Source organism: Syngnathus leptorhynchus, chromosome 10 (assembly GCF_054491065.1).
Source record: "Syngnathus leptorhynchus isolate UIUO chromosome 10, UIUO_Slep, whole genome shotgun sequence".
Lineage (NCBI taxonomy): Eukaryota > Metazoa > Chordata > Actinopteri > Syngnathiformes > Syngnathidae > Syngnathus > Syngnathus leptorhynchus.
In genome coordinates this window covers 4,641,585-4,668,205 of record NC_141204.1, presented here as the reverse complement: position 1 = coordinate 4,668,205, position 26,621 = coordinate 4,641,585, and the positions used below count along the sequence as shown (strand labels likewise).

The window sequence follows — 26,621 nt, the reverse complement described above, 5'->3', positions numbered from 1 at the left end:
TTTCAGCTTTTATTTCCGTGCTTGTAAGTTGACAGGACAACGGGGAAAGAACTATTGGGGAACTTCAGGACTTGGAATTCCTGGAACTTGAGGTTCCACTGTATGTTCGACCCCAACCCAAAAGGTTCCTCCAAGGACTCCAGAGTCTTCTTTCGGCGGTTATACGTTTTCTTTTCGAAATGACCCAAGAACAACAACCGGCAGGATAGAAAACATCACCTCGGCATGACAGATATTGTTTTCCGATATACGGCTGAGAGAGAAAAAGACTTGGTCAGTCCAAACAGAGCCGTAAAGTGCCGCATGGTTAAGCCTGATGAATTAATAACAGGGAAGGCAGATGGGTCCCAGGGGCATAGTGGGAGCGCGGCAGCATGGCCGACAGAGTGCACCGTCAACACGCACGCACATACACGCACGTCTAAGTGAAAAGTGAGCCATTTGCATAAAGTGAATCACAGGACAAAGAGAAACATCTCACTAAACGCAAACACTTCAGTTTTCCAACTCCTGACCTCATTTGTTTCATTTGCTAATGTACAAATGTGGCTGAGTTGAGTCATTAGCACACCTAATGAAGGCCGGCCAAGCTCAAAATCAGCACCGAACGCGGATCAGCATTTCAGCCCGGACGCTCAATCGTGGCACTTCTTTTTTCAAACGAGAAATTGTATAGCAGGGCTTCTCGGGTTTAACGATCACACGGCCCTCTTGCTCAATTAGCTGGCGATTTATTGTAGGGAGGGTTGTTTTTTATCATTTAAATTGCAACGCAGGGATGCAATTAGCTGGTTGTTTTTTCTCATTAGCTTGCCCGCTAACGTCGTATTAGCCCGTCCCAGGACGCTTGCTGAAATCACAGACGCAGTAGTCGCTGGCAGATGCAAACTTTTTCTTTGTACTTGAGCTGGGTAATAAAATCAAACCTAAACAAAGATTTGAATGCGCCACCTGCGTAGAGGCCGAGCTTCCCCGGTTTGCTTTCCTCTTTTCATCTCAACGTGATTGTATTTGTTGGTAATGTCGCATCGCTCTTGTGTGATTGCGGATGTGATGACAAGCCGGAATGAGACTGCGGCATCATTTACGACGGGCGGACGGGTCAAGGTTATTGTGCAATCTTCTCCCGAATGCGGAGGAACAACATGGTGAGACATTTTGTGTTACAAAATAGATCGAATGACTTTTTATTACTCGGGTTGGACGATGTCAAATAATATAACATCATAAAGGGTTTCCGAAGCCTAGACAACAACCGCCGCCTTTCTTCTCGCTTTCCTCTCACCGTCAAGCGGCGCGTCGTCGTCAAACGGATCCTGTTGGAAACAAAACAAAATATCCATATTTCATCGGGCGACGGCGAGCGGCGTTTAGAAATGTCACATCAACTCACGCGCTAAAAGGTCTCGGCGCCTCCGTTGACATCTCGATCGGCCCGAGGTGAATAATTGAGCATTCCTCCCAGCCTGTCCGTCTTGGGCGTAGATTTCACATTGCGGCGAAGTGTTCCTGCGCCTGCGAGGCCTCCTTTCCAGAAAGTGCGCGACGGCCTTAAATTCTTCTAGAAGTCCGACACACCACAGACGGCCACCCGCACCTGTACGTACACTCGCACAATCGTCCGAACCCGAGGCTGTATCGTGCGCCTGTCAGGCCGATGGCGCTCACGCGTGTTTGCCTTTCTGTGCGCCTACGCCAACTACGCTGCGCAGGAAGAAGGTGATGGAGAAGATGGTTGGAGGGCCTGTTTCTTTATTCATTACCCAACGGCCGAGGGTGTTCTCACCGGGGACCTGGCAACAACACTTCTCCCAGGCCCGTCAGTGGTGTCGCTCGGTCGGGGGCTCCATGCTACAAGCTAGCAGCCATCTTGTTCCTTTTCTTGAGATGATAACCTTCTAACAATAAGCCCCTCAAAAATAAACAGTGGCTGATTTAAATTTGAACAAATGACAGAAGTGACCGCAAAATGGAAGTTCTGCTCGTGATAGGCGATCCTTGGAAAACAAAAAAACGTTCCCAGCCACGTCCCACCTGCGATTGTTTCCCGCCCCCTCCCCTTGTGAAGAGTGACCATCGATTACCGCGACACGACACAGCTCTCTCCTGACCCGTTCCGCCTTGCTCAAATCCTCTCCCCCCCCAAACTGATCAATGGCAATGTCGGGGGATCAATTCCTCAGGCTTTGGGGGTGTCAGATGCAATAGGACACGAATGAGGGCGCGCCACCGGATGCTTCAAAGCTTGCTGCTCATCAGACAAACAATTCAAATTGAAGACCGCCATTGATACGAGAGATGAGAGGCGCGTTGAAGGTTTTTTTGTTGTTGTTGTGCGTTTTCGATTTGTTGTTGAGCCATGTGATGCATGAAAAGAAGTACTTTTGACATTCCCTCTCCTTCATCTTAAGATGTAGTCACTAATTGGGGGGGGTCTAGGTCCAGACTTAGAAGCTCTTCCATTTGGATTCATCTGCTTTTATTTTAAGCAGTGCCGCCATTGGAGGATTTACAGTAGTGTTTGAGTGAAATAACTTTTTAGTATTTTTTTAAACTACAACTATTTATGTCCCATAAAACGAGATCAAAGTTCTTTCATGACAAAACAACAAGAAAAAGTCACATTTAAGAAACGGTAATGGAGAAAATGGCAACACAAAAAGGAGAGATTGTGGAAGAAGAAAAAAACACACACAAAAGCATTAAAATTTAATTGAAAAATAAAAAGGATGCCGTCCCATGAAAAACATCCTAAATGGGTCTTGTGTGTGGCGGGAAGCGGCACAATGTACCTGAGGCACTGCAAAGTGTTAACACGGAAAACACATCAGAGGAGGAAGCGGACGAGGCCCGACGGCCTGTTGGGGGTTGGCGCTGCGCGTGCATGCTAACGTGCATGCTAACGTGCTCGATACGTCCCACTTTACGATTGTTCTGTATGGTCGGCCATGCTGTTTACTTAGCTAGCTCATCGTCAAGTCTCGGGCAATTAGAAGATACCGACCGACCAACTTGAATCCTCAACCAGCATTGCGTTTGTTTTCCGTGCAAACACCCGAGTGAACATTTAGCTCCCGCGTTTGTATTTATATCTCAGTGTTAACATCCATATCAATACTTTTTTTTTTCCTTTTGCTCCTCATAAACACGTTTACGGCTTCCTAATGCGTTATCATGCAGCGTTATTATTTAGACATATACCGCCGATTACGATACCTATATATATAAGTAAACGGCCTGGCGGCTGAAAGAGATGTTTTTTAATCCCAATCATCCATCGCGTGAGTGCCGTTTTGTGGAGTTCACATCTATTCCGGCGTGGCACATTTAATTGCCTGAAACATTTCGAGCTGCCGGCATAAAGACGAGAGCTCTCAGGTGGCTTCTCAAGAGGAAGGCTGATGAGAGGCTATATTAAGGCTGTTAAACAGCGGACAGGGGAAGGGGAGGGGGGGCTCGTGTTGGGGGAGGGCTCGCGGCGGGCCCGAAGAGACAAGATCCTTTATTGGAAATGTAATTTTTGTTTATCCGCAATCACCTGCCGGCTCGTTTGTTTTTACGCACGCGGGCGCTTATAGCAAAGAGCGGCCGCATCCTCCCAAGGATTGCTCTGCGGAGAGGTTGCGCTTTATTACAAATAGGAAGGCTTTCATTGTAGATTGGATGGGCGGAGCTACGCCGCTCTACTACTGAGCTTGTCGGAGCAAAGAATTGCGGCCTTGAATCGTTTACGTTGTAGCATTGTTGTTAAATAACATTGACGTACTATAAATTTAAACTGAGAATTGTGCACTGAGGATTAATTTAGACTTTATTTGTGATTAATTTTATTTTTATTATTTTATTTATTATGTATTTATTATTCATTATTATTAGACTTAATTTATCATTAATTTAAACTTTTTTTTTGTTCCAGTTCAGTATCTTATGTTTAAAAAAAATACACAGATTGACAAGAATACTAATGTAAACTTAAACAAACGAGAGAAATTGCCAGTCAGAGTTGCATGTCAAAGCTCCTCGTTTATTAAATTAGTTTTGAACAAATATTTGGAAAAAGAAGGTCTCCCAAAAAAAGGTCTTGCCCTCTATTGCGTTCATGTGATCCCGTTGATCCACCGCAATGATGTCACGGTGTGCCTGCAAATTCACATTTGCTCTCTAGTTGCAGCTAATCGCTTTATCATCAGAGAACATTTCTCTAATAAGGTCGCCACCCTGCCTAACCTCCACCCTGTTAATGATCAGGCCGGGTCATGGCTATTAGTTTGCCCCTCACCCCCATTGGGAGGCACCATTATCGCTGTTCTGTAGGGAAGGTGTGGGGGGCGGGGGGGCTTTGAGGAGGTAATTTGGTCAGTGCAGAATTAGGGAGTCCTCGGGTGAAGTATTATGGGGCCGGTTCCTGGCGGGTCATTGCGGCTTCCTCCATATTTCTAAGCTTGATTAAAAATTGATCGGCGGCGGAGGCAATGTGAATATATTATTGCGGCCATTATTCACCCCCTGACACATAATTGGACGGTACACACGACTCTATTTGCTTGGTCGCCCATCGCTTTGTGTGTGGGAATAAGTGAAACGAAGGCCGACTGGATCCTTTTTGGATGCTTTAGCTCGAGCCCTTTTGAAGCGTGTCTATGTATATGAAAATGGATACACTCCGTGTGAACGTATAATGACTTTGCCGCTTATCAGTCATGACCTATCCCCGCAAAAGTTAGAAATAAAGCCTTGAAATACACTGTTGGATAAAACCAACATGGATTTGGGATTTTTTACTTATCTCTGGCTATATTTTGTCCTCAAAAGCAGCCCAAGTGTGGAGAATTCCCATAGTAGCGGTTAGCTAGCGTAGCCAGCGGGCACATAGATATAAATATATATATGTTAAAAAAAAAAAAAGTGGTGGCTAATGCTATTTGCAATTCACTTGAGGCTTAGTGTGGTGCCATTGTCACGCCTTTTTAGCGTATTAAAACAGCGTGACAGAAGAGAGGCCTTGCACAACATGCTCTGCAAATACACCAGGGACACTTTCACATTCTCATCTTTTGGTCTGCAAATTATCTTCAGTTGCAAGCTAACATACGTGCGCCATACAACAAATGTTCACAGCAATGAAAAAAAAGTGACCAATTCAACCCACTAACCAACCAAAATAAATGTTGTTCATAATAATTCATTATTTGCTACAACTATAGTATATATAGCACTGCTTTGTGTGGGAGGAGGGGGGGGGGGCTACCTCACTCACAAAGACGTTTTCCCTCCCAAGTGGAAATTACTGGTGGAGATTAATAACGACATTAAGGCGGTAATGATGCCGCAACGGTTGAAATATTTATTAAAAATCCCTCTGCTAGCAATTAGCGCAGCATGTAATGGTAGCGCAGAAGAAACGGAAGCCATTGTTGTCGGTCACCTTCATCACCCCCCACTCCCTTCCCCCAATTTAAAGCCACCATTTGTGAGCAGCATTGCTCCAAACAATCTCTTCTCACCTTGACAACAGCAGCCGTGGGAGGTGTGGCCACAGTGGTGTACAATCTTAATTACAAACACGCCGCCTTAAGGAAATAAGCAGGTGATAAGTTTGTCAGGCACGCGGACTCATGAGGACCAGTCCAAATAAAACAAAGTCAATATAACATTCCAAGTTTCCCTAGAGCGGTCTAGGAACACCATTTTTATTGGATGATCGACTGGCATCTTGGGGGTTTTCTTACTTCCAGTGCCTGGAGGGACGCTGCGAAGTTCCCAACACAACTTTTAGAAGAAAACCTCCAGAAGGCGTGAAGTGTCTCTGCTGGCTAAGTGTCTTAAAAAAAAAAAGAAAAAAAAAAGGTGAGGTCGCCAACTACAGGTCTGGCATGCATATTACATTTCCAACCAGTTTGGCATGTCCAAGGGATTGTTTTGACACGTTATCATTCCGTACGTCCTTGTTTGTGTTCACACCTCTCAATTTTCCACTGGTCAGCTCAGATAGATGACATGAAATGGTGGGAAGGCAGGAGAGGTCCCATGTTGTTGTTGCTAGGAAGGTCAGGGGTCCGACCATCCGATGGGTCCGTTTATTGGCGGCGACGTGCGACCTCCAGGAGCTCATCAACGACGTCATTCAGGCGTGAGGCGCGGAACAAGAACCAAATACTGTGTGTGTGTGTGTGTGTCTGTGTGTGTGTGTGTTCCTAATGTAATAGCCGCTCACTTCACAACGCTGACAAAGGGAGAGCGATCAATTTGCAATATTGTCCACTGCAACAAAGAGAGGACATGAAAGCGAGCACATTAAGCGACGCCATTGTATGAACTCTGCAATCAATAAACATCAGGGCCATGAAGAACTGTGCGTGTGTGTGCGAGTGTGTGTGTGTTTGAGAGAACAATAGAGAAGATTGTTTAAGTTCCTGGTAAACTTTCTTTTTCCCCCGCTATTGTTAATTAGATAGTTATCTTTAGCCTCGGCGATAGAGTGGATAAGACCTTAATTAATCTTTTCATCTAATTAACTGTCTTGCCGTTAATAACGTCAGACACGTCGTCGTTGTACCTTTGCCCGTCAGTGCGGAATATATGATAGTGAAAGCCTTTCCTTCATCGGACGCGCTTCATAAAAAGGAATTGAAGTGACAGCGGTCTTCAAAGATTTCCAGCATGGCAGAAAGTCGGTGTGGAAAATAATGGAGATTAACTTGCATGTCAGACGAAAGAGTTTTAGGGATCTGCAGAATAGCTTGGACGCAGGAAAAGATGTCGCTGCGCAATACAATATCAGCAATAACAAATGATAAACTTATTTTAATGAAGCTGTAGGAAAGTGGAACAGCATTTAGGCCTCACTGATGGGGCGACTTTTTGTTTCTTTGGTTTGTTCGTTGCACCTAATACTTACCTAATAAAACGACTGCTGAGTGGAAATGGATACCAGTCTGAAAAATATTCATGCACACACACACAGTCAGTCAGTCTACTCGGTACAATCCCCGCTGGGATGGAGAGCCTCATTTGCATGATGATAGCAGGCAAATTAAGTACATTCCAGTGAACTCAAAAGGGCCTCCGTCACAACAACACACACATATACACGCACACACACACACCAATGATTATTTTTCCTACTGGGAAGAAGGCCATCCTATTGGAAGTTTGGAGGGCACCCCATCCTGGGAAGGAGCGCTACAGAGTGGCCACCTTCCCTCTCAGTCAGAGAGGAAACTGGCGTTATGATGGCATTAATTATAAACTAGGTTACTTTCAATTCCCATGACTCCAATCATTGTGGCAGCTCGACAATACATTTCAACTTGAGCAGATGTAGAAAGGAAACCTCAAACCACCAGGGTCCCGCAACACTTTTACATGTCACTTTTGGGAATTAAACCTGGGAACACTTTTTAAATGGTTAAAAAAAAAAATCTCCTATAACGTTTTGAGTTCCTGACAAAAATTTGTTCCTAGTGGGATCTAATCAGAAGAACGAGAATAAAATGCTAACAATAATCAAGATACGAGCTCACATTGCCGGCGTAGCTCCTTCAGGTCCATTTAGTTTTGCCGCCCCTGCTGCTCGGGGCTCATGAATAACCAAAGCAACGTGATCGTTCTCTACATTAAAAACTTCTACATTTAGATTTAGATCTCCCGTCTCGACCTCAGGTAAGAGAGCACTGAAAAATTTAACAGCCTGTAGAACCTTCCTCACCCGCTCCTTCCACAAATTAAAAAGTAATTCACATCTCGGCTACTTTTTAAAAAGGTCCGGCTCTGGCCTTGCCCTTTAAGATGAGAATCTCAAACTCGCAGACTCCACACCTTGCTTAAGGGTGGGCGGGAAGAAAAAAAATAAGAAACAACCTCCTTATTGCATTAAGGCAATTAGACCATCTTTGCCCTAAATAATAAACTCCCAACCTTGCAGTACGTGTTCAATATTTCATCTTTTATTCAGATTCGGGGAGTGCTTCTATAGTGAATGCAGACCTCTCTGTAGTGCAGGTGGGCTTCCAAGGAGGCTTTTAGATGGCGGAAGGGGCGGGGCCAGTTGGGTAAAAGCCATTGGCTTAATAATAAATCGCCTACTTGCGTCCCTGTACAAAAAAAAAATACACACAAAAAAAAAGAAAATCCGCTTGGCCAAATGGGAGAGCAAGTTAATAATAAAGGTCAGGATGAAAAGTAAGTAAAAATGCTGAGACTTGCTGAGGCAAAGAAAAAAAAAAATGGCGCGGTATGAAAAGGCGCCAATACAAACATAACAAATATTCTGCATTGCTTTTAAATACAATACTTTGATTAGTTCCCACAAAAATATTGTACAAAATAAGATGGTTTGCATGTCAATAAAGCCCAAATATCATGGTTGTATCAATTCGATACCATTTATTGATATTTTAAAGAATGAACATGGCCCCGCCCCCTTTAGCTCAAATTTGACCTGCAATAAAATATGGCACAAATAGTACGTCTTGTCGCTTCATTTTTAATCGTTCTTAATCTTTGCATCACTGTAAAAGGACGATACAGTAGATTGACTTACTGGGCTGAGTTTTCGCTAGCATCTTGTATGACGCCATGCTCAACCGAGCCGAATCGTACGGCGTCAGGGTTATTAATCCACAAACAAAAAGTAGGTGTCATTGAGAAGTAGATTAGGCGTGAAGGTAACGTAAACCACAAAAATCTCTTCATAGAGACAGTGACCTATCTAATAGGAATGGAGGATTTGTATGCGTGTGTGTGTATGGGGGTTCTTGGCGGTAATTAGCGCTGGTGGTTGCCCCCCCGTTAAATTGAATTTAACGACAACACAGCAAGTCTTAGCCGGCGCCAGCTAATCCGGCACTCCGGAGCATTATGCTTAATGGGCTCGAAAAGAAAATGATGGCCGCTCAAAAGCAAAACCAATTAACACAGAGCAGAGAACTGATGCGGAGTGCTGAGCTCCACACATCGTCCGCTTGTCGTTATATAACACCATTTCTGCTCATTTTGAATAATGGAGGCCGAGGAGGCGTGACATGTTGCGACCGCCACACCTTTAAAAGAAAGAGTCTGGGACAGACAGCACTGTTTTTTTTCTCTTCTAGAATCTCACAAGTTTGCGGATTTACCAATTCCTCCAGTTTTGAGGCCTTCTTGCCCCCCACATTGTGTTGGCAAACTTGGGTTAGCAAGTCTCATTGTAGCATAGCAGGCTAAATAGTTACACAACAAAAGATCGCTGAAACGCTCGCATGTTAATACGAGAAGTCTGCTCAGACTTTGTAAGCTCCTGTGCTCCCTCAAGGCACGGCCCTGGCCATACATCATCGTAATTAAAGGCCGGCGTAATGACGCGGGGTCTCGGCAGCATGATTTCTGTCGGATCGCCATGCTGCTTCATTAAGACCACTCAAGCTAACGAGCTGTGGCTGTAATAAAGTCCTCCCACCGGTCTGCCGCCGGTGATGAAGGGGCCGTGAGCCAAGGCCTGAGATGGAATTAGTAGAGGAAGAGTTTTAGGTGGACCAAGGGACAGCCGCTGCCTCTGTGATGAGGCTCAAGGTACTTTTAGATTGCTCGTCGACATATGCCAAGCAAAACATGAAGGAAACAAACTGTATGGCTGGCGTTAGCTAGCACGCGAGCTATTTTGTTTTGCTTTTAGATTGCTTGTCGACATATGCCAAGCAAAATAAGGAAAATAACTGTATGGCTGGCGTTAGCTAGCCCGCTAGCTGTTATGTTTTGCTAAATAATTGAAAGACGACCCAAAATGCGTCACATGGAGGTTTAAGAACTGTATGGCTGACATTAGCTAGCGTGCTAGCCTTAATGTTTTGCTAAACAATTGAAAGACAACCCAAAATGCCTTCCATGAAGCTCACATGGAGGTTTAATTCCCGATCTGTCCTTTTAGATGTCTCAACTTTGGCACCAGGCTGTCTCACAATCTTATATGTCCGTTCAATTTACCCACAGGTTTTGCTGGTTTACTTTAAAGAAAATCTAAGCCCCAAACATGCACATTTTTTGTCATGTCTAAGTATTTTTTCCGGAAATATCTGCATTGGTAGACAAGACTTGATCAGGAAGCAGCATTTACGGCCTCTCTTTCCCCTCCGACTGCTTCATTGCCACGCTTGGCTGTGATTAGTCACACGACGCGACATTAACCTGTAAATTAAAATTCTTCCATGCAATTTGATGGGTGATTTAATTCCAGTATTGTACCCCTCCCCTCGACCATCTCCATTCTTCAGACCCCCCCCCGTTCCCGGCGCTTTCTCCGTCTCCACCCGCCGTGGGCTAATCCCATTATGAATTCTTTATATAGCCTTTTCCCTTAATGATCAGCGGGGCCTGCTCCAATCCTGATTACTATTGTACACTTAGCACTACATAAAGCAGGGGATTAATACGCCCCTCCAGGATCGTTGCTATGGATCCACTCGTTGCCTTCCGAGAGATGTTGCCCGCCGCTTCAATTGGCCATAAATTGCTTTCCCTGGTGGCTTCCCACGTAACAGACAGCGCGCGTACAAGAATAGGGGGGTGAATTTCTCTCTCTTGTGGTCTAGCGCCGTCTCCCTGGAACGAGACGAAAGTGATCCGCTCTATAATTCATGACCCAGCGCTTTCTTCTGCCTTCAAATTTTTCCCCTCTGTGGCCAAGACGCTGTAGTAACCCTGCTCTTCCTGCCCCCCTACCCCACCCCCCTTAACAATGTGAAAAGGTGCTTTAAGGGTAGGCGGGCCTCATACGCCAACGCAAATTGTGAAAGACTTGACGACATGATGAATTTGGAGCCTGTTAATGGGCTTCCCTAAAATATTCACTGATGCTAACAAGCAACACAGTGTGAACTGTCCAATCCAATTGAGCTCAGTTTAGCTCAAGACGAGTGTAACAGTCGATAAGGGAGAACTTTTGGAGTCCGACGACTCCGCGATGGCGACCTGCAAAGTTTTTACCAAAGTAGTTTGAGAACCAGGCGGGTGATGTCACGGCGACTACAATATGTACAGCAACAGTCCATAGAGAGACAGCGGCTTGTGTTTACGTTGTTGTGCGAGAGTGAAAGTTTTGCTTTCCTTGATCCTCCATCCTTGTAGCCCCACAGCAACTCTCTCTTCCCTCATAACTTGACGTGGTCAAGCCTCATTGCCCTCCGAGGGGCCCGGCCAGAGCCAGGAGTCTACAGATGTGCTTAGACAGCGTAACATCCCGCCGTTGACACCCGCGGCCCCCGAACGGTAAAAACTCACACTCCGGCGTCTCTCGCCAGGTCCACCACCTGCCCTGGCCTCTGCCGCTTTTCCCCCAGCCAAGGAAGCTCATGCATGGGCACACCGGGCAGCGGCCCAGCCTCTCACATCCAGGGCCAGGGCCAGGAGACGACGGCCAACAGCTGGCCGAGTGCAGAGGATGCCTGGAGGCTTCCACAGTAGATGAATCACCGCGGATTAATATTTAACTCCAGACTCCTGCTTCCCTCCAGCATTTCTCTGTCCTCCCCCTCTTTTCCTGCTTTCTCCCCCCATCCCCCAATCCTGCAAAGAAGTTGGCTCAACGTACCTTCACTGGAAATATCATACAGGGGGGGGTTGTGATAGAATTTGGTTTAATGTAACGTGAGTCAATACCTGAAGGACTTTTGCCTTAATATGCGTTTTCATGAAATATAAAGGGGTCCTCGGTTTATGATGGAGTTTCACGACTTTGGCGGTGGCGTGACGCAAATATGGACCAAAAGTCACTTAAACTGAGTCGTTGTGATGTTCTAGAGGTTTTTGTGTGGTTGGGCTGATATTTTACGAATCTCCACCAAATTCCCCAATTTCGAAAGAAATTCAAATGTCATTGGTGAGCCTTTTACAAATAAATAGAATTTTGGTTTTGGATAGTTTTGTGTTTTTAACCGTGAGGTATTTTCAATTAGAGTCGGCAGATATTTTATTGATTCCAAGGGAAATTCCAGATGACGAACGGAATCCAAGGTGTCATCCTGGGAACCAAAATAACCCGGAATACCTAGCTGTAATCATGACTTTAAAAGTGCTTACATCGGCGATTTTGATGGCTTTCTGGAACTTTGCAAAACTGATTGACTTAAGATCATAAACAGTTTCACGTTTTTAGCCGCAAGACATTCTGAGTTAGATTAGCTCGATATTTTATGCATCCCAATGGAAATCCTTGATGACAAAAGAAACTCGAGTGTCATCGGTAAGTACTGTAGCAGCCTGAGAACCAAAATGACATAAAACAAGTATTTTTTTGCAGGTACTAAAGCTTTCGGTAGCCCCGTAGCGATGACAACCTGAGCCACGCGGCCTCGCGATGGCATTCCCAGATGGGACCCGCGTCGTGATGACTGCTCTGATTTTGCGATTAAATAAAAAACAAGACGGCGTCTCTTCATCTTCCTTCTTCTTTGTTTCTGCGACGCTGCACTTTTCCATTCCCCCGCCGTATTTTCCACTGTATATGTTTGCGAAGATATATCGTCCCCTCGCGGGTGCCTCTCATTCACATGCATGTTCGGCGAGGCTCGGACATAAATCCACCTCTTTATGGCCCGGCATAAAAGCCAAAAGCAGGGGAGGTGGGGCGAGACGTGATTCTTCTACTGTACGTTCCGATCCGACTTGTAACGGATCGAGCTCGTGTTTGGGCTTTGGTGTCCAAAGTGTGGACGTGGGCCGTTTGCGGCCCGCTGTTGATTTTCTTAGCAGCCCATGTCATAGTGACAACTACTAGTGATTTTCAACCGGTGGTCCGCGGCTGTCTAGTGGTCTGTGGCGGTATTCCGGGTGGTCCGCAAAATTGGAAACGGAAAATAATTGTAATATTTTTAAAAAATGTATGTATTATTTAGAGTTGCTTCTTGGTTATAACGTTGGTCCCTTGGACCAAACCAGTTGAAAACCCCTGCTATATATTTAAGGATGTCAAAATGGCTCTGCGGCCCACTGAAGAAAAAGTTTAGACAACCCTGCTTGGGATGGCATTTAGTCTCTGTCTATATGGGTCCGCCATATATGAGACTGTGAACTTTTCTTTGTGTGGACACGTAACCAACCAACGGGTCCGGCGGAATTTGCGGGGGATTTGGTGGGAATCACCACAGGGATGGAGGTCCCGGCGGGACCGCTTCCCGTCCTCCCGATTCAGGGTCGCTCGGCGGGTGCCATCCCGCCACGCCATCCCGGACGAGTTTTCAGCAGAATATGACTCTCTTTTGTGCGCTAAGGCCCGAGAATAATCGGAGAGGCCGCAGATTGTCTTTCAAATATGAATATGCATATTCATAAGCAATACCCCTTCACTCCTCCCCCTTCCCCTCTTCCTCTGCTATTCATTCCTCTCCTCATTTTCCATTCCAAACATGGCGCTCGGCAAATGAAAGGTCGCCGTGTCACACCCCTGAAGGTTTGACAATGGTAGAAAAATCCTAATTACATCCTTTTTTTTTGTGATTATTATGCTATGATTATTATTGAGAATGTGTGGGCTGGTGTTTGGTGAGTCTCCACGGAGACAAAAGTACTTAACAGCTCCGCTTTAGAGGCCAAGGCTGTATTATTTTCACTGAACACCGGTTTCCTCGTTAAATGTCAACGGGCGCCTTTTTACGTAAAGAAAAATCCCATAGGGGTGGGGGATTAACAACATTTTGGATTCTGAATAATTCTTCTGAAGAAGTTCAACTCAAAAACTTCTCCACCCAAACCACAGTGGTGAGTATTTTTACTCAGCGTGGAAAATGATACTTTGACCAGTGATGGCTCTTTAGCGCCAAAAAGACAAAGCGAGTGTTTGTTTCCAGGCGCTGTGAAATAATGTGGTATTTTCAGAGCGGGATGACTCACATGTGGACTGCGTATGGTAGTAATCACACAGCGGGAGACGCTTCAAAGTGCTTCTGTTAGTCATGTTTGGTCAGAGTAGTACATGGCCAATGAAGAATAACTGCCCCCACCTCGCTCAACTTAACATTTGTTGAAGTCTTCGCTAATGTGATGGAAGTCAAGTTGATGTCACTTTGTCGATGATGTCATTGATATTTTTCAAGCCGGTGCCCCCAAGAGTGACTGAGACCACCATCTTTCTTTCCATTGTTCTCTTTTTTTTTTTTTGCAAACCATTTCTTCAATGTACCAATGGCAAGTGTGTGGACCAATGGTGCAGTTTGCTCCAAGCGCAAAACTAGGCCAGGATTACTCTTGCCGGCTTGTCCCCAGTGAAGCGTGCGTTTTGAATGTGTGTGTGTGTTTGTGGGACCCAGGAGAACAAGCAAGCTTCCATTCTGTCCAACACAGCAGTAAGAAAAAGTGTTGGGCATATGGAGGCTGGCTATTGGGCCAGCAGGTATTTTTCCCAGCGTCTGCTCTCTCCTTTTTTTGTTTCAGACTTTCATGTTTCATGCGCGTAGGGCCGCTAGCGAACCGCAGCCGTCGAAGCTACAAAGTTTCTCGTAAGGAACCCTGCAGGAGATCATCAAAGATAAATGACAAGTGTGCTTATTCTTGATCGTATAGTACCTTTGTGGCGTCAGCAGTTTTCTACGTTTAGTTGGCGGGATTTAGAAAGAAATGTTGGATTTGTTGCCTCTATACGCGAATAATTTACAGTAGCCCAATGTAGCATATAGAACTCCTTTGCATATGACAACCATAACGCAAACACAATTTTTCAGTTATTTTTCTGCAGAAAGAACTTTTTTCATAATTTATTTTTGAAGCTCTTATGTGTGTCATTTGTGATCCTGCAAAACATGCTTTGTGAAACTAACACTAATTAGATCAAGTGTGGAGAACGCGAAGATTTTTTTTTTTTAATCGGAAAGTCCCACACACACATACACACTCACCCATCATATAAAATCGTCACGCCTCCAAACTTAATTGTCCTCTTAATTAGGTTGCAGATCAGTGCTTATGGCTGCAGGGAACACCAGCATATCAAGTCATATATCTGTGTGTGTGTGGGGGGGGGGTGGTATACAGTCCATAAAAAGTACAATACGTGCTGTACCCAGTGGTACGTCATTTGATATCAATACTTTGAACTAGAATTTGCAATTTCTGGAGAAATTGCGTGTGAAGGCGAAGACACTTCACACTTGTTATTACGGGACTCGAACTCACGACGTTGAGGGTGAAGTCTGATGCTCTACCTACTGAGCTAAACAGTGACTTAGTATTGATGCGGTGGAATGATACTAAATGATGAGAAATAAAATGATTAAATGAGAAATAAAAATGGTAAATTAATTATGATAATGATGTTGAATAAAATAAAAAAAAGTGGGAGGAATAAGTTGTTCAATAATAATAAGAATAAAATAAAATAAAATAATAATAATAAAGTAGAACTAGAATTGGCAATTTATTACGTGACTTGAACTCACGACGTTGAGGGGGGGAAGTCTGATGCTCTACCGACTGAACTAAATAGTGACGTACTATTAATCCGGTGGAATGATGCTAAATGATGAGAAATAAAATGATTAAATGAGAAATAAAAATGGTAAATTAATTATGATGATGATGTTGAATAAAATAAAAAAGTGGGAGGAATAAGTTGTTTAATAAGAAGATAATGTTTATAAGAATAGAAAGTAATGACCAACGCGAGATTCGAAGCCACTCGGGAAAATGGCTCGTTTTGAATGTGCCATTCTCTACTTACTGAGCTAAACAGTGACTTACTATTAATGCGGTGGAATGATGCTAAATGATGAGAAATAAAATGATTAAATAAATAAAAATGGTAAATTAATTATGATGATGATGTTGAATAAAATAAATGTTTAAAATGATGTGTTAAAATTAAATGAATAAATGAATGAATAAAAAATAACAGCCAAGTGAGATTCGAACCCACTCGAGAAAATGGCTCGTGTTGAATGTGCCATTAAGAATGAATGGGGGATTTTAAGGAACAAATTTGTTAATTACGCAAAAACGGTAAATGTTATGAACAAAAAAAATGGTAGCAAACATGCCGTGAATTTTTGGAACGTGTGAAAGTTGCAATGGGGTGAATCGGTTAAAGCATGTGGGAGTAGTTAGGTGTCAAAAAAGTGGGAGGAATAAGTTGTTTCATAAGACAAAAATAATAAAGTAGAAAAACAATAGTGTGAAGGCGAAAAACACAATTATAGACAGTTTCTTATGTTATAGATCACATTTCCGTCTTCCGTGTTGCTTTTCTAATCGCCGTATCGTGATACCGTTGATATCAAAGTGTCGTATCTTGTATTTACTACATTTCGTTTCCAAGCTGCTGTGTTGACATTTAGAAAAACTAATTCTTGTAATTCTGTCATCTGTAGTGGAAACAGCAGTCAAGTGTTCCTGTGTATTCCACATGTCCAGGTTGTAGCGTTTAGCTCTGGCGTAGCGTAGCGGCAGTGGTGGCGTGGCAGGTGAAAGTGTTTAGCGCGAGCGACCTCCTCACTCGCGGGCCCCCCGCTTCTTGCAGCTGGCCGTCATTACAAGTTTTCCTTCTCCCGCTCTTGATTACTTCCCCGTGTAGCATCAGATTAGCCGAGGGGGGGCATTTTTTTACATGACAAGGTACAGTGCACTCGGCCATGTTATTTTTCTTTCTAGTTGAGTGATTAAAGTAACTGTTCAAAACAGTTGTACGGCGGACATTTGGGAATTTTCAGTTCCGTTCACTGTCCCCGGATTGAATCTAATTTTGAGTCTTTTTATCCAAACTTGAGCCATGCTGATGGTAGGATAAGACACTCTTTGTCGAGGGAAGGCAAGCGTGGCGGCTCCCAATCAACTGGGGCGGAAAACACCTGTTATCGCTACAGGTGCGCAACGTCAGCTCATATGTAGCGGGTTCTTCTGCAAAGCCACCTAAAGCCCAGACTATGACCTCCTCCGTTACATTGTGCTTTCAGGACTCGCATTCCAAGCTGGCAAGAAACCGAGCGTAAACGGAGAACAGTGCAAAACCGATAAAGGATAACAACCGGATTGATAACGGCAACAAAAAAAAAATACAGCAACCGAAGACAACATTAGAAGAGAAACGAGAGAGCTGGGTAACAATAACACCAGATAGTTCTGGGTTTAAAAGAGGACAGACAAAAAAAGAAATCAAGAACATAAGAATGCATTAGCGCCGCTAAAGTAACAAATCTGATGGTATCCCAGAGCACCACATGGCTCTGCACAGTAAAGATAACAGCGATGGGCAGCAAATGAGAAAAAGACACTGTGCAGATAGATGGACTGATAGCACAGATGGATGGATAAAAGCACACTTGCAGTAGATGAAGATGGCAACGAACCCTCCAACCCCCCTCTCGTCTTCGGTCTTCATCACAAACAGGCGGCTAGCGCAGGAAGCGGCGCGTGGCTAACGCGGTTACGACGCCACTGATGCAGGGAGCCTCATGGAGCAGGCCTTTCTGCTTCTTGTCAAGACCTTGCCACCAAAGTCAATTTGTCCGTGCCCTGGCCGAGCCTAATAGTCCACTAATCGCATCAACCAGGAAATTACGTCGGCCGCTCTGTATCGATACCACAAGACATAATTGAGCAATCATTTGGAACATTACTGTAAACCTCGTAAGACAAGAAGAAAAAATATTTCATTACCTCGCATGGCAAGACCTCAGCTAGATTCAAACAAAAGCGCACTTGGATTACCGAGCAGTTCAGCGTAAATGAACCACGCGATTGTGTTAGCTAGCATGCTAACACGAGCAAAATCGTCAAATTTGTGAAACCATAAAAATAATCGTTTCATCTACGTTATAGCCCAACTCTGCCGTAATCTGAATTCATGGCGGATGTAGTGAAATTTCAAGGCCTCCGATGCGAAAACTCGTTGAAGGTTACACCTCCCTCCCGTCTGTAGCGCGAGGAAAAGCTTGTTAAAAGTCTAATAGTCGCTATCAAAGGCTATTGATTAGCTTTCCCGCCCTGTTTGGGTGACAAAGTGAGCATTAAGCCCGAGCTACACGCTAGAGAGCTTTCTTAAGAAGGCGCAGCTCCTCGGGGGGGACACCCCCCCAAAAGGACTCCGTCCACTACACACATTGCTATCCTTTCACCCTCCTGCCACCAGATAATCCATTTTACAGCCAGGGATCAAACACTGAGCCCTCTGGCTACCATAACACACACATACACACGCACACACACGCTAAATAAACCTTCCCAGAGAAGTTACTTGTTCTTCCTTTTGGCTCCCTTCACCACAGCCGAACATGACATTGCGCCAACACAACAGTTAAGTGCGTTTTGGGGTATCTTTAGCGGGGGCACTGGTGCAAACGGGAAGAATGGGTTATATCGGGCAAGTCGCTACAACCAAATTAATGGATGTCTGTTAAAATATTCATTTGATTAACCCCCACGTTCGCATTGAAATGCACACACACAAAATCTGCATTGATGTGTTTGTGTCGTTTTCGCTCGGCTGCACTCGAACGGGAGTGCACTCTTCGCTCGAGCTGGCTTTATTTGCTACGCCGTGCCACATTTAAGGTGGAATTTTACTTCTTGTGCATCAAGCTAATTATCGAAGCAACGGTAAATATGATGTCTTTTTAATTGCATGTGTCGACGTCAAGCGACAATTAGAAGCTAACTCTGACCATTAGCTATAGCGTGACACCGAGGCTGTATTTAGGAACTTACTAAGAGCTTATTCCATTTATTCATGATCAAAACCACACAGTGCGTGAATGTGTGTGTGTGTGAAGAGGATATGAAGTGAACCATGAAATGAAAACACCCTGCAACCATTTCAGTGCATCTCTCAATTAGGACATCGTCTTTGCCTAGCGAGAGTTCACCAGCTTCTTCTTCTTGAATGTTTACAATTTCTATTTTTTCTTCATCTGTTGTGCACATAACAAACTTGAGGCTAGTCAACAGTGTCCCCTAGTCTGGTCTAAGTACCCTCCCACAGCTGAGGTCCATTGGAGTCCTCTTTGGTTCTCCAGGCCCCACTCCATCCCCTCATCTTATATTTTATACATGAAGCTAGCCACTTACAGTCTGATGAGCAAGTCTGGCTTATTAACAACACAGCGCCCAGCAAATACTCATGTAAAATTAAACCAAATTTGTTTACACGGCACCTCGGAACAGCCCCACTGTTGGGGTTTTGTTGCAAAAAGCTCCACCATTTTAATTAGGCATCAAGTGCTCACCGCCAAACTTGGCAGCCATTTGCTGAAAGAGATGTTTGAGAAAGGCGATACCCACTTGAGTGTTTGGGACACTCACATTTGCTCAGGGATACTCTGCTTGAATGAAGGCTCAATGACTCAGTGATGGCTCCACTTTGGGGGAATTATGTTAAGTATTATGATTGCTATTATAAGTATTATGATTGCAGCTGTTTTTGCTATGGCCCAGGCTGGTGGGAAGCGATCAGCATCGGTCACTTGTGTCAGATTACCACCACGGCAAACCCAAACGCTGAAAAGGCAAGAGACACAATCCAAACAAAAACACTGTTCTTGGAAAGGGTCCTACACTGGTTCTGACTTTGACTCGGTTCTCTCGTAAGTTCCTACTTGATCCTCAAATGTTTCTTCTACTTTGCCAAAGTAAAAGTGTCCATTTGTCAGAGTTCTTTGACAAATTTGTCATGCTTCTAAAAGATAATTACGGTGTCTGGGGAAATGATCGTCACATTGTGCTTCGGAAGAGATAATTGCAGTGTTGAGTTATCGTACGGTAGTACAAATTAAACGCACCCATGACACTAACAACCTTTCTACATGTGAGTTGACAAATTTCCCCTGATGGTGGCAAATGAAAAATAAAATATATATTTTTTACATGCCGCATGTACTGTCAGACTAAATGTGTTAAAAAAAAAAAACATTAATGAATCCATCATCATCGACGCCCACCGTCGCAGGTGCGCAGGCAGGTTGCGATTTAGGTTGATGGACGACTAATCAGCAAATCAATTAGGCCTTGACCCAGAAAGCGAGACAAAAGGAGAGGAAATTCCTTTCTTCCTTTTCTTTCCTCCGGCTCGTGCCTGTCTCAACTCGGACCCTCTGGTGCCGTTGATGGCTTCGAATGAATCCTCTTGGCTCCGGAACCTATAGTTGCTTTTTAATAGATCCATCTATCAAAATGTGTCGTATTCAAAATGTGCACAAAAGACACTAAAGAGACTTTCTCAAACTTCAGTGGTTTTGAGGAAGCGAGTATCCGTTGACAGCTGGCATGCTTCTCATGTCCGGTGGAGCCCCCAGTGCCCTCCCCCATTATGTGGGAGACCTGCTCCCCTCAAACTGAGCCCCTCTCTCCTATCCAATCAAAGAAAGCTTCTTTATTTTCCGACTCATTTGCCCCCCCCAACAACATGACTCGCAGGTAATGCCGAGTCCGGTTGGCAATCTAACCATGGGGCTCCCTGAGGGGGGGACTAGTACAGCCGCCCCCCTTTCGCCTGAATTCTCAACCCGGAGGAAGGAGTCAGGAAAAAAAAAAATCTCCGCATCGGGAAGCGAGCCAGCGTCGGGACACAAGGTTTGAATGCGTGGAGTGAGGGACGCGCCGTCGTGCCTCTCCAATGAAATTACCCAGTAGACAAAGGCGAGGCCTGAGAAACTGACACTTCCTTTGAAATGGTGTCAGCAGCTTTGCGCCACAGCCACCATATCCATCTCTCGCGACAAAAAAACCCAAACGATTTGCTCCTGAGGGAAGCCACAATAGCAGTGCCGATCCTTCTAATACTGTTAAAAAAATGGGGATGAGATTTTGGGATTTGGATGCTTTACTCGGGGAGTTTAGTGAGAATATGTCTGACAAAGTGAAACGGCTGAGTTATTTACAAGTGAAAATCTCTCAGGACCGACACATCACGGGGAAAATAATCAAAAACACTTTAGCGGGTCACCTTTGCTACTTTGCAACTTTCATGTGTGAGCTCTCGGTTTAGTCGGTTAGATACGTATTTTTTTTGTCCATAAAAATACTTTCAGACCAGTTAAATCAAATCCAACCACTTTCCGTAGCACAATGGTTCTTAGTCTTGTGTTTTTGTGGGTTACAGCTAAGTAAGCACAACAAACATCATGGCCGCCTTCCAGGGACGCATGTGTGTGTCCACCGACCATGAGGGGGGATCCAGACGACAAACAAAAAGCACAAAAGATCCACATCGCTGTCTCTGGACCCGTCTACCCGACCATCCTCCCCCCCACCCTTACTGCGATTCGCCTGCCAAGAAGAGGAAGTTCTTCTTGACTCCCTTTTTGGAGGTAGCCTGACACAAACATCGCTTTCACACCCAAAGCAGAAACATAGCAAGCTAGCCAAATCTTTTGCATTGAATTTGTATTGAGCAAAATGTAGCCAACTGCTTTGCTGAGAAAAATTTTTTTCAATAGAAAATAGTCTATAGAGAAATTTTGTCGGTCTGTATTGGTTGCTCTCGGCTGGTCAGTCAGTAGTTCGTTCTCTCAGTTGGCCGAAGTGTTTGGTCGGTGGAGGGAGTCAATATTTCTGTGTGATTATCGGTCAATCTGTTGGCCCCTCAGTGCGTTTTTCAATCGGTCTTCCAGTTTGCCGATTCCTCAGTTGGTCTAGATCTGTTTGGAGGTTCCAACGCAGTCAAATTGGCAAAACGTTATCCACAAACTTTTAAAACAACACTGTGGTCCATTATTGATGACATCACCATAGTCCTCTGATCTAAACGGTCATAAGCAACCGCAACGGATCAATCCGACTTTATAAAGGAAATACGGAGTGTCAGGTCAGCGACATTGAACATGTAAAAAGGGTGAAGACAGGCAGTGTCGACTTGCTCTTTAGTCACGTCAGTCACTCTTTAGCCCGGCGATGTGACACTGAGCTTTCACATTAGTCACTACACTGCCATGTCACTTCATTCAAATGGTTGCGTTTAACCCGGGATGACACGTCGTTCACACTCCGGCCGATCTCTCAGGCACAACGCAAAGGAGTATTCAAGAATCCCTTTTGAAATTGTTTATTATCCGACATATGAAACCCGCCAATTTGTTGAAAGTGCCCCCTTGAGAAGGTTAAAAAAAAAAACACCCCTTGACACCAGTTTTACAGAGCAACTTGAAACTCAATGGAGGACACAGGAAAAAAAAATCTCATGGATCCAACTATTGGTCAAAATTTCTGAATAAAAACTTCGCACAAACTTGCAAGTGTTTCCACCTGTGAAGGTTACCCAGTAGTAATCTCCCCCAATGAAGTCACAAAGGCAGTGATTTACAGTTTGGGCTGAGAACAGGACCTCCAACCTCCTAATGAATATGACCTCAGCGTCCTTCCCACAATTCCCCAGACTCTCATTCTCTACGAAAAAAAAAAAAATCCTGCCAGTGTTTAATCATTCCAAGGACTCTGGGGTGAGCTCCAACTCTAACCAATGAGCCGGTATCCCTAGCGACGCCGTTGCCAAGACAGTTGTTCCTGGCAAGCCCTTGCTTCACCATGGAGATGCATCCCCAAGCCTCCACCCCATGATGCCATGTGCAGGCTTGCTGAACTTGCTGAAAATTTCACATTAACAGCAAGATCTGGATTACACATTCATCTTTTAAGACCCCTGGAAATGGCCATAACAAACCAATTCAAATCAAAATGGCGGACATCCTCTTGTTTGTATACTCATGATAGACGCATAAAAATGGCTAAGAAGACCCTAAAATGGGTGCTTTAGACCATCGTGGAAGACTCCCCATGTGTTTTTGCCAATGGCTTCTTCAGACTTTTTTGTGGGTTGACTCATTTTCGACACGTCTACCAAAATTCATGTTGGGAAGTGGAACTGGTTTCCGGGGCTGAATTTTCTAAGTTGTCCTCTCGTAATTTTTCAGTCCTTTCCGCTTGTGTCTTTTTACCACAACCTTTCTCCTCTACATTGATTACAAACTTGATTTCTTCCGCCTGTTTTCCAAAAGCTTGCCAGCGACTATTTGTTCCCTTTTCACCATCTCTGCTCAAAAAAAGCACCTCAAGCGACCTTTAAAAAAAAAAAGGGAAGAACCTCTTTTTCCAGCGCTCATTGATGAAATGTTTCCTCTTCCTCTTCAATTATTCACAGCGTTTTCATTGGAGAAGTCCCAATGGTGCCTCCAGTGAGATTTGCATCTTGATTTATTTGTCATATATCCTTTCTAGCGCTAAATTCTTGAAACCTCTCCGGTGGTGCCATCCATGCATCTTTCATGGGGGAGCAAACACGGCCACATTACACCTCGACTCTTGTAGGCTGAATGAAAAATGCATTCGGTCATTAATTTCTTTTCTCCCGACTCGTGTTTTTTTGTCAGGATTAGCACTTTTCTGCTTTTCAGACGCTTTGGCTGTGACCTGGAAAATGAGTGAGTGACACAATTAGGTGACGATGACGCTAGCCACGGGGCAAGACGCATTTATTTATCAAGAACATTCCGCAAAGTTCATTTGAAGTGGAAACTGCTATTCCTACCCAAAATCTCGTTTCAGAAAATACTTTTTGGAATTTCTTTGGCGCAAAGCCCAAAGTTGAGCGTCAGACTTGCGATCCACAAGGCTACCGTTTCGCCCCACTATACTGTATCTGATATTATTTTTTAAAATAGGGGGGCATTGTTGTGGAAGACCTCGAGGATTATTTCTTTCTTTCTTTTGTTCGGCTGACAGACAAAATCCAGCAAAGGAGACGAGCGGGTGACAAAGCTTTGAACCGGCGTCACGCAGTCAACACTTGAGCCGCGGGATGAGATAAACATGTTTGCCATGGCGTACATTTTATTCCCGCATCTACGCCTCTCTCTTTCACCCTCGCCGGAATTCGCCATTCCCGATGGACTAATTCCCTCTCAATTATCTGCCCCCCCCCCTCACTCCGCCTCATTCTCCGGATTTCTTTTCCGCGCCACGGCCTTTGGCCCTCCGAGCCGGCGCGCGCTGAAGAAGGCAAATGCGAGAATGCGCCGTCAAGCCTCACCATCTTCATCTATGTGGCCAAGTTGGGGATGAAGGAGAGATGGAAAGAGGGCAGAATGATGGAGTGCGTATTAAATATACAACAGGCTGCAGAGAACATGTTGTGGGGAGATTTTTTTGTTTTTTCATTATCTTGGTACATCACAGTTCTTCTTTTGTGCTACTATTGATTTTTTTGGGTCCATTTCTTGGCTCTTTAATGGATGACTTGAAAAAAACTACATGAAATGTCTAATTTTGTTACATGCAACTTGCGTTGCTGGAAATCTTCCACAAAATAGCGCTTAACCTTTCCTTCTTTCCCACTGTGGCATCACGTCATTTCTTTTATCACTTTGTCGTATTTTATTGAATCTCGCTGCAGTGTTTGCTCTCAAAGTGGAAAGTCTCTCCGGATACTCGTCCTGTCTTCATGACAGCTCGCTAACGCGTCTCCACATTTTTGTCGTGTTTGTCGTCTGATTCACACATTGGCCGAGAAGCTGCCTGAAGGAAATCGGATGGTAAAACATCGTGAAGACATCTTGGGATGAGGGTGTCGACGAGCGAGGGGCTATGTGGGTCACGTATGCGTGTCCGGATCGCTTCTTTTCAGGTTGGAGGGATGCTGTGTGTGTGTGTTGCTAGGTAAGCCTGCCTGGAAAAGCGTGTTGCTCTATTTTTAATTCATGCTGTACCACCTGGCTAATGGTGTTTTTGGATCCAACCCCTCTCAGAACAGAACTTGCTTGGGATAATCAGACCTCCACCAAATTCGTCCAAATTATTCATGACCATCCACATTATGTGCCGCTGATCAGAATATTGGAATATTCAAGCAACCGGCAGGGAAACGTCAGGTGGCATTAGGGCGCTCTGGTGATGACACAAACAGCTCGCGTCAGCACGATTTATGGAAAAATAGGTTTGTTTCTTACTGTCCTCAGGTGGAAAGAGTTATGGAAATTTTTATTAGAGTGATCAAAAATAATCACGATTATCATGATATGGCTGAAACAAATGTAATGTCTGGGCGTATAGATAAATATATATACAATATTTATTTATGTATGTATTTATTTATTTATTTATTTATTTATTTATTATTCTTTTCATCATTTGCAAAATATAAAATTTGAGGAAAAATATGCAGATTTTTCTGGTAACGTTTAAAAAAAGGTGGTGAAATATTTTTTGCGGAAAAATGAAATGTGGCACGTTATTAAGCCAAGTACAGTGCAGTTGAATAGGAGAGGTTTACTTCAGGGCCCAATTCAAGAGAATTGTTAACAATCGCCCCGTTGTGCCCGTTTCTAACAGTGTCTTGATAGCATTGCAGAGCGACATAACAACAAAACAGTGACAATTAAAATCCAAGTTGCACTTTGCCTAAACGCTGACAGTGACATGCGGGTTAATCCTCTTAGCTCGCACTGTAAAGCTTTGTTGGTAAATATCAAGCGAATCAAGTTTGTTGGGGTTGGCAGTGCGACATTTGCGCGTGCATCCCATGGAAGAACGCTCACAAAAGTTTCAGCCTTGTTAGAAACTACTTTGCCAAACTCCAACAACATATCCACGCTCGCAGTTTTGCCAACATTTGTATGTATGATGTCGTCAAAGCGCAGCTAACAGTTGTGTTAATCGCTTTGGCAGACTTGGACTGATCTTTTTATCTTTCGTCTCAATTTACACGCTCAGGCAGCATTAATCAAGATAAACATCGCTGACGAGGGCCAGTTAGTAAAAAATAGTCAAAAGACAAAGCACTTCTCTGTTTACTTTTTCAGCGGCCTTTCAAAGTCAAACTTTTCCAAATTTGACAGACACGTCATTTTCGTCAATTCCTGCAAAGTGACCAAGTTTGTTGACTAAAATAGAAAACTCAACAATCACAACACACTCAGGTCCAGACAGCCACGACTGAAGCGGTCAGTTGTCTATCAACTTTTCCATAAGACCACTCTTATTAATATTTCATCATGAGGTCATAGCGTACACCGTGTCTCAACGCCACTTAATGCGTTCATGTTAAAGCGAATTGCGCAATAGCATCACGGGGCTTGTTTTCTATCAAGATGACATCACCGGAGGACTGTTTTCCATCTCCTCCCATAAATGATAAGCGATTACGGCCTGCCTCTCAATATTGAATGGCCTGATTTAAAAATGATGAACTGAAGGCAAAGGCGTTTTTCCAGGAAGGCCTTGGTCTTTACTCCCTTCTTGTTGATTCATTATTTAGCACAATTAGCCTGCGTGGAGCTATTTTTACAAGCATCTATAAGGGAGACTCAATCTACACAACTATATGCATTTCACCGTTGGGTTATTTATTTGGTACATTAGGATGCTATCGACGTAGCTTTTATAGCTTCACTTATTGGATAGGGCTTTTGTTGCGAAGCATTGATGACATCATTGGATCTTCTGATCCAAACACTCCCAAGTCCTTCGGAAATCGGAAAGATTCTGAAACCAGTTTCGTGGATGGATAGGAAATTGCGTATAACATAACTTAACGCATAAAAAAGTCGAATTGAACAGGAAATGCCCAAACAGCTGAGTGACCGATGCACAAAATGTAAAATTACGACTCCTGCGTCCAGGAGAAAACGGCTTTTGAACAGCTGTCCACTGTAATGACCACTAAGCATGAAAGGGTTAAATCC

General features: G+C 44.2%; 1 protein-coding gene across 5 annotated transcripts in view; it reads left to right on the top strand.

The window, feature by feature from the left end:
• meis1b (Meis homeobox 1 b) overlaps window positions 1-26,621 on the top strand; it is a 129,723-nt gene that overhangs the window by 26,812 nt on the left and 76,290 nt on the right. For 4 of the 5 annotated variants that reach the window (XM_085922196.1, XM_085922200.1, XM_085922198.1 and 1 more), the window contains one exon: window positions 21,050-21,257. The exons of the other annotated variant lie outside the window; for it this stretch is intronic. The gene's annotated coding sequence lies outside the window, so the exon portion shown is untranslated. The remainder of the gene's footprint in view (window positions 1-21,049; window positions 21,258-26,621) is intronic. 5 annotated transcript variants of the gene reach the window in all.